The sequence below is a fragment of the Dermacentor andersoni genome, chromosome 4 (genome assembly GCF_023375885.2).
Source record: "Dermacentor andersoni chromosome 4, qqDerAnde1_hic_scaffold, whole genome shotgun sequence".
NCBI classification, from domain to species: domain Eukaryota; kingdom Metazoa; phylum Arthropoda; class Arachnida; order Ixodida; family Ixodidae; genus Dermacentor; species Dermacentor andersoni.
Window position 1 is genome coordinate 183,267,919 of NC_092817.1, and position 7,955 is coordinate 183,275,873.

The following is a 7,955-nucleotide window of genomic DNA, read 5'->3' on the forward strand; positions in this document are numbered from 1 at the left end:
AAACTTTGTTCCGCTCTTGCTGTTTAAGATTCTTACACCCTAGTTGGGCTTAAATACATGTTGCAAGATAAAGAAATCACTGAAACTGCATAACCTGCCTCATTAGCCTTGTCACCAGATTCCTCACACTTTCAAGCATAAGGTGAGGACAGCTCTTGGTTAGGGCATCTCTAGTACTGTGCTTAATAACTTTTGAATGGCTAGACCTATAATCAAGAAGGGACTTAGAAGTTCTTGGCTGATATCCTCAGCACATGTGATCTCTCACAAAAGCAAGCCTGATATTGGAATACATCTTTTTCTGTAACTTCTAAAGTTAAGTTGAAACCTTGTTCTTGTTCTCTAGATAGCTTCGGTACATCGATGACAGCTCTGTGAAAGTTACATTTGTCCACGAAAATCACATAATCATCCGCGTATCTGAAAATCTTAAGAGCAAGCCCACTCAGGTTTTGATTAATTTGCTGGTCAATGTAACTTTAAAAGATATTACTGAGAGCAGGCACAACACAGGAATCTATGCAGATGCCTGATTTTTAGACAAGTCTTTTACCTTCCCACCAGAGCAAAATTGACTTTACACAGAAATGAATGAATGAATTTGTTGTTTTATGGCACAAGGGCCAATTATGACCAAAGAGTGCCAGGTCAGTGTTGATGAGTTTGCAGTGGGTAGATGAATTCTGAGAGGTTGGTGTGACATAGCTGTAAAGGGGCCTAAAAGCAATCTCTGTAAGGTGCATAAAAGCTATCTGTAATAAAATTGTGGCAATGACTAATGAGGAGTACTAAGAACACAAAAGATATATTCTGATAGAATGATGATATTTTAAAATACATGAAGCCAATCGTTTGCAAGACACACTACTGCCTTAAGAGAGCCCTTGAAACAGAAGGGCCTGAAGGCATGTGCTGTACAAAAATATTATCGCAGCGGCATCCTCTGGAGAGAGGATGTGCTACAAATGTACAAATTCGTAGGGCTAACAACATGTAAGACAACATTGTTTAAGAAACTTAGGACTGCTCTGGTGTCAAACAACGGTTCTGTACCAAGAAACATTACAGGATGAAGGGGGATGTGCAGCTGGTATGCTAGCGGAAAGTGTTTCTTTCTCTCTGTTTCGGCTTCCCAACAATTCAGGAGGGTGTGGAGGACGGTGAGCCTTTCACAGCATCTACCGCAGGTTGGTGGTTCATTTCCAGTTAGCAGAAAATTGTGTGTGGCATGTGTGTGTCCTATTCTGAGACGACAGAATAGGACATCTGTTCGTCATGTTTTCGTTGCGGATGGCCAATAACGTAGTTTTGTCTTAATCAAGTGAAGCTTATTATTGGTTTCAGCATCCCATACGCGCTGCCTGTGGCTTCTGAGTTTCCGGGTGAAAGGCTTTAGATCTAAGGCAGGTATAGCAGTGGTAGGATGGACATCTTGTGATGCAATGGATGTGGCAATTTGGTCAGCCAGCATATAACCCTCAATTCCCCTATGTTCAGGTACCCAGCATATAATGCCTGGCTGCTGAGACATGCACGATGTGCAAATAATGAAATAGAGATAGGTAAGTACAGGGTTTCGATGATTGCGGAGGAACATTAGGGCTTTTACAACGCTTAGTGAGTCCGTGTATATAATGGTTTTGTGCACCTTTGCTTTCTTTATTTGTTTAACAGCAGATAGTATTGCATAAGCTTCCGCAGTGAATATGCTTGTTTCCAGATGCAGTACATCGGATTCGGAGAAGGATGGTCCGATTGCAGCATAAAATACGCCGGCATGTGACTTAGAAGCGTCAGTGTAAAACTCTATGTACGAGTACTTCGACTGATGTTTTAAGAAATGCATTCGAATATGTGCCTCTGGGGCGTGTTTCGTCACCTCTACAAATGGCGTATCGCATTTTATGGGCTTCCACTGCCATGGCAGCAATGGCTTAGCTTGGACCATCAGGTTTTGCTGAAGAATTAAAACTTGCATTTCCTCAGCAAGCTTTCTAATGCACAGAGAGAATGGCTCTCTAGCTGCAGGTTGATTATTAAAGAGCATTGCAGTTGTCACATCGTTTATGCTTACATAAGAGGGATGGTCACGGTTTGTGTTGACTTTTAGAAAGCACATGAAACTGGAGTACGACCTCTGAAGATAAAGCGACCACTCATTAGCTTCAACGTAGAGACTCTCTACAGGACTTGTCCTGAAAGCACCGATCACCAAGCAGATACCTAAGTGGTGAACAGGGTCAAGCATCTTCAAGGCACTTGGACTGGCAGATAGATATATTATGGCCCCATAGTCTAAGCGTGTACGTATAAGACTTTTGTACTCGTTCATCAGACACTTCCTGTCGCTGCCCCATGTTGTATGTGATAAATGTTTAAGAAGGTTCATTGTTTTTAGACATTTCTCTTTTAGGTGCTTTAAGTGTGGAATGAAGGTCAGTTTTGAATCTAATATGATTCCTAAAAATTTGTGTGGTGTGACAACTGGTATGTGCTGTCCATGTAGTTCTACACTGGGCTCTGCAAATAAGCCTCTTTTTCGTGTGAAAAGGATACATGAGCTTTTAACAGGATTCAGTTTAAAGCCGTTTTCCTCTGCCCATTTACACACTTTGTTCAAGCCAAGCTGGACATGTCGCTCACAAATAGCAGGGAAAAGACGGGGAGTGCGGGAGATGGAAATTCAAGACGATGAGCAAAACGTGAACAAGGTGAATGCAGGAGCCAACGTTTCGACAAGTAGACTTGTCTTCTTCAAGGCGACGTACGCTTTCCTCGCTACAGTATATATAGGTGGGGTTCTTCTAAAGGGGAGAGGGTGTGAGGCGAGAGGGTGCGAAGACGATGAACAAAATGTGAACAAGGTGAATGCAGGAGCCAACGTTTCAACTTGTCTTCTTCAAGGCGACGTACACTTTCCTCGCCACAGTATATATAGGTGGGATTCTTCTAAAGGGAAGAGGGTGTGAGGCGAGAGGGTGCGTTGGCTGACGTTGAATGCTGTTGGCTGACGCAAAAGTCAGCCAACAGCATTCCCCAGTAATAAAAGCATGTTGTCGCCCTAGGTGCAAAACCTGCAGGCACCTTCAAAGTGACATTAAAATTAAAAGCACCGCAAATAGTTATACATATGAAGTCAAATCTAGCTTCACTTGTACAAGTTCGGATGTGATTTATATGCTTGAATGTTCCTTCTGTAAGAAACAATATATCGGTGAAACAGGACAATCAATGAACGTCAGATTAATCGGACACCGCGCGGACACAGCTAAAAAGCTTCCCAAAGCTGTCGCCGAGCATTTCAACCAACCAGGTCATAACTTTGATGAACTTAAACTCTACATCTTACAGTCAAATTTCCATTCTGAACGAGAAAGAAAATACAGAGAATCATACCTTATCCATAAGTTCAAGACATTGCCACCAATAGGCATAAACGTTTCGAAGGGAGCTTTAGAATCTATTCGCTGTGCTAAACTTCAAGCTATAGGCAACAACACTTAGTTGGATTTCTTGGCGTATCCCCCCCCCCTTTTTCTTTCTTTTCTTTTTTTCCCCTTTCCATTCCTCTCCCCCCTTTATTATTATTTTTTTTCAGCCGGCGTGTCAGACGCCCTTGACACACCGGCTAACACACATGGGTTAAAAGACCGGGATGGGGGGTGAGGGGTGGCCCTGGCTTTGACCTTGTGCACTCCGTTCCTTTACTCTCAATTCGACACGCTAACACACCTTCCCTTGTTTCCGCACCCTCCCGCCTCACACCCTCTCCCCTTTAGAAGAACCCCACCTATATATACTGTGGCGAGGAAAGCGTACGTCGCCTTGAAGAAGACAAGTCCACTTGTCGAAACGTTGGCTCCTGCATTCACCTTGTTCACATTTTGCTCATCGTCACAAATAGCAAGGTTACATGAATTGAAACCTAATTGTACGTCATCTAAGTATACCGAATAAAACATACTCTGCGGTATAGATAAGCGCAAGGAATTAATTTTGATTACAAAAAGGGTACAGCTTAATACCCCTCCTTGCGGCACCCCAGATTCTTACATAAATCGCCTAGATAGAGCATAGCCCACCCTAACACGAAATGTATGGCTTGATAGGTAACTTTCAATTACATTAAGCATATTCTCTCGAATACCTATTTCTGAGAGGTCTCGCAATATCCCATATCTACAAGTCGTGTCGTATACCTTTTCCATGTCTAAGAAAACAAAAAGAAAGAGATGCTTATGGATAAAGCCGTCGCGAATGCCTGCCTCAATGCACACGAGCTGGTCAGTAGTCTACCTACCCTCTCTGAAGCCGCACTGATAAGGGTCGAGCATTTTCTTCAATTCAAGGAAATGCAAAAGACAACGCTTTATCATTTTCTCGAAGAGTTTGCATAAGCAACTTGTGAGTGCTATTAGATGGTAACTTGAAACGTCGGATGGGTCCTCGTCTTGTTTCAAGACCGGCACTATGATAGCTTCTTTCCATGAGGATGGGAGGTATCCAGCAGCCCAAACAGAGTTGAGAAGTGCCAGAAGTGTCATCTGTGTATGAATGTGTAGATTTTTAATCATGTCATACATGATTTTGTCAACTCCCGGTGCAGAATTCATACACACGCTCAACGCAGCTCTAAGCTCGGCAATATTAAAAGGACAGTTGTACAGTAGATTTGGTCTACATTTAGTTTATTGACTTAAGTTCTGCTATTTGTTTATATTTAAGGAATGTTTGTGAATAGTTTATGGAGCTTGATACACACACAAAATGTAAGCCAAGGGCATCGGCCTGGTTTTTCAAGGTATTTCCTCGCTCATCAATCAAAGGTAATGGGTTGATCTGCTGCCCTTTTAGCTTTCTCAGCCCATTCCATACTTTAGCCTCCTGGGTATAGGAATTGATGCCCAAGAGATACCTCTCCCAGCTTGCTCTTCTAGCCTGCCGTCTCATGCGCCGTCCTTGTGACTTGATATGTTTAAATGCAATGTAACTTTCCGCCGTAGGATATTGGCACAATCTGTCCCATGCCTTATTTTGTCTTTTTCGTGTTTCTCTGCAGCCTTCATTCCACCAAGGAATACGTTTCTTAGATGACTGAACGTTTGTTTGTGGAATGAACATTTCGGCTGCATCAATAATAAAAGCGGTAAAATATGCTACAGCATTATCTATGCTAAAATAGCGTTTAAATCTTGTGATAAGTAAGTAGATTCCTTAAAACGCTTCCAATCAGCCGAGTCAAGTTTCCAGCGAGGTACCTGGGGAGAAATGTCGTGTCATGTTAGTAAGCTTAAGGTTACCAGAAAGTGGTCACTCTCAAATGGATTTTCTATAACATTCCATTCTAAGTAAGAAAGAAGTATGGAAGATCCAAGCACTAAATCAATTGAGGAATATGAACTATGCGCAATATTATAGTAGGTGGGTTCTTTCCTATTACATAGGCACACACCGGGTGTCACAAGAAAGGATTCAATCAGTGGACCCCTTGAATCAGTCCTGGAATCTCCCCAGAGACTGTTATGAGCATTAAAGTCCGCGACCATAAGAAATGGCTCAGGGAGTTGGTTGATAAGTTCGTAGAATTCTGTTTTGCTCAGGTGATACTTTGGAGGTATGTAGAGAGAGCAGACAGCTACCAATTTATTAAAAAGAATTGCTCGAACTGCAACTGCCTCGCGGGGCGTCCGAAGCAGCAAGTGTTGGCAAGCAACAGTTTTAGTGACAATTATGGCTACACCGCTGGACGAGGTGTTAACCTCGTCCCCATCTTTGCGAAAGATAGTGTGTGACCGGAGAAAATTTGTATGTGTAGCTTTTAAGTGCGTTTCCTGAACACACAGTACCTTTGGATTAAGTTTATGTAGATGTTCGGTTATGTCATCAAGATTGTTGATGAGACCTCTCACATTCCATTGTATAATTTGTGTACCCATTTTGACAGAGTTTGGTACGGTGTGTTCTGGAAAGGAAAGGTTAGTTCACGGGCCCTTTGGAGGCGCCATGACGCGGGTTTTGTCTTTCTTGGAGCGGTCGCGAGAGGCTCGCCACTTCTTTGGCGTTGGTGGCACCGTCTGGCTGGTCGTTGTGTCTATCGCCTCTTGCGAGGCACTGGACACGCGCTCTACCGAGCGCTTTGTTTGACGTGAGGGCCTCGGCACGTTGGACGAGACCTTCGAGGCCACCTGCCCGGAGGTGGATGGCCCCTTCCGCTGGGATGGCGGAGCAGCGCTAGCTGCAACCGCTGCAGGGGCAGATGGTGTAACTGCCGACTCACTGCTTGTGGGTCGGACAGCCGCCGGAAGCCGTTGTGTCGCTGCCCCCTGACGCGTCACATCGGCAAAGGTGTTCTTGGGCAGGTATGAAACCCGCCTGTGTGCCTCCTTGAAACTTATGTTTTCTTTTACTTTGATTGTAACAATTTACTTTCCTTGTTTCCAGGATGGGCATGACCGCGAGTACGCGGTGTGCTCCCCATCACAGTTTACACGGTGGAGAGAGTTCTCGCAAGCTTCAGAGGTGTGTTCATGGGCACTGCATTTCGCACAGGTTTGACGGCCTCGGCAGCTCTGCGAACTGTGGCCGAAATGCTGGCATTTTAAACATCAGAGGGGATTGGGCACATACGGCCTAACAGGGAGCTTGATGTACCCGGCCTCGATTGACTCGGGCAGGACACTTGAACCAAATGTGATTATTAGGTGCTTGGTTTGGATTTCATTACCATCCAGCCTCATTTTAATTCTTCTGACATTGATCACATTTTGCTCACTGAAGCCCTCCAGGAGTTCCGCTTTAGTTAGCTCCAACAGATCGTCATCTGAAACTACATCACGGGTGGTATTCATAGTATGGTGTGGGGTTACAATTACTTGGGTTTCCCCAAATGACAATATAGTTTGGGCAATTTTTCATACTGCTTCTGATCGTGGAGCTGCAAGAGGAGATCACCGCTTGCCATCCTCGATGCCTTAATTATATCCTGGACCAAAAACTTCTATCAATGACTTTGAAACAAGGAACAGTGAAATGGTGCGCACTGGTTTGTCGGGTTTTTCCGACTGAACTACATGGAAACGTGGGAAGTTGTGGACTTGGCATCCGAAAAACTGAAAGATATCTTCGGTGCGCCCTCCTTTCTGAAGGTGATCAGGGAGTTTAGGAAAAGCATTTTCCATAAGTATTGATGGGGTCTTCGGCAGCGATGCCAACCACCCACCATGGAGCCCAACAGGGGGATGTGACAAAGGTTCCTTCTAGTGAAGCCCTGCCTATGCCAGCCATACATCGCTGCTATAACCAAATACAGCACAACCAAGAATGGCTAGCCACACAAGGTTAACCCTTGCCGCCGGGAAACTAGGAAGTGATAAGAAGTGAAGAGAAGACAGGAAAGATGAAACAGGCGAGAGAGAAAGACGAAGATCGAAGAGGAGGACAGGAAAAGGTGACTGCTGATTTCCCCCAGGTGGGTCAGCCTGGAGGTGCCGTCTAAGTGAAGCAGAGGCCAAAGAGGTGTGTTGCCTTCGCCAGGGGGGCCTTAATGGTCCAAACACCCGGCATTGGCTCAACCCCCAGGATCCCCCTTTCCCCGGTCACGGCTAAGCTGCATACGGCTACACGCAGGAGGGTCCAACCCTCATGTGCTTGGGTACGTGGTGTCGTAACACACCAAACGCCTGCTCACGCAGACGTCCCTCCGGGGAAAAATAGAAATCTAGAAGCTCTAGAAAACTTGCAACCGAAATTTTACACCTTTCAGCAAATTCCAGTTCATCCATTTGATCTTGTATGCAGTCCTTAACAAACTGCAAGAGACACACCTGCAGCAAAGAATAGTATAGATCTTCTACGTTTATACTAAAGCCTGCGTGTTTCCCCAGATTATATTCCTGCAGGAAGTGTAGAACACTCGGAGAATTGGGAGCAAGAAATGGGTCCTTGATTCTTAGCCT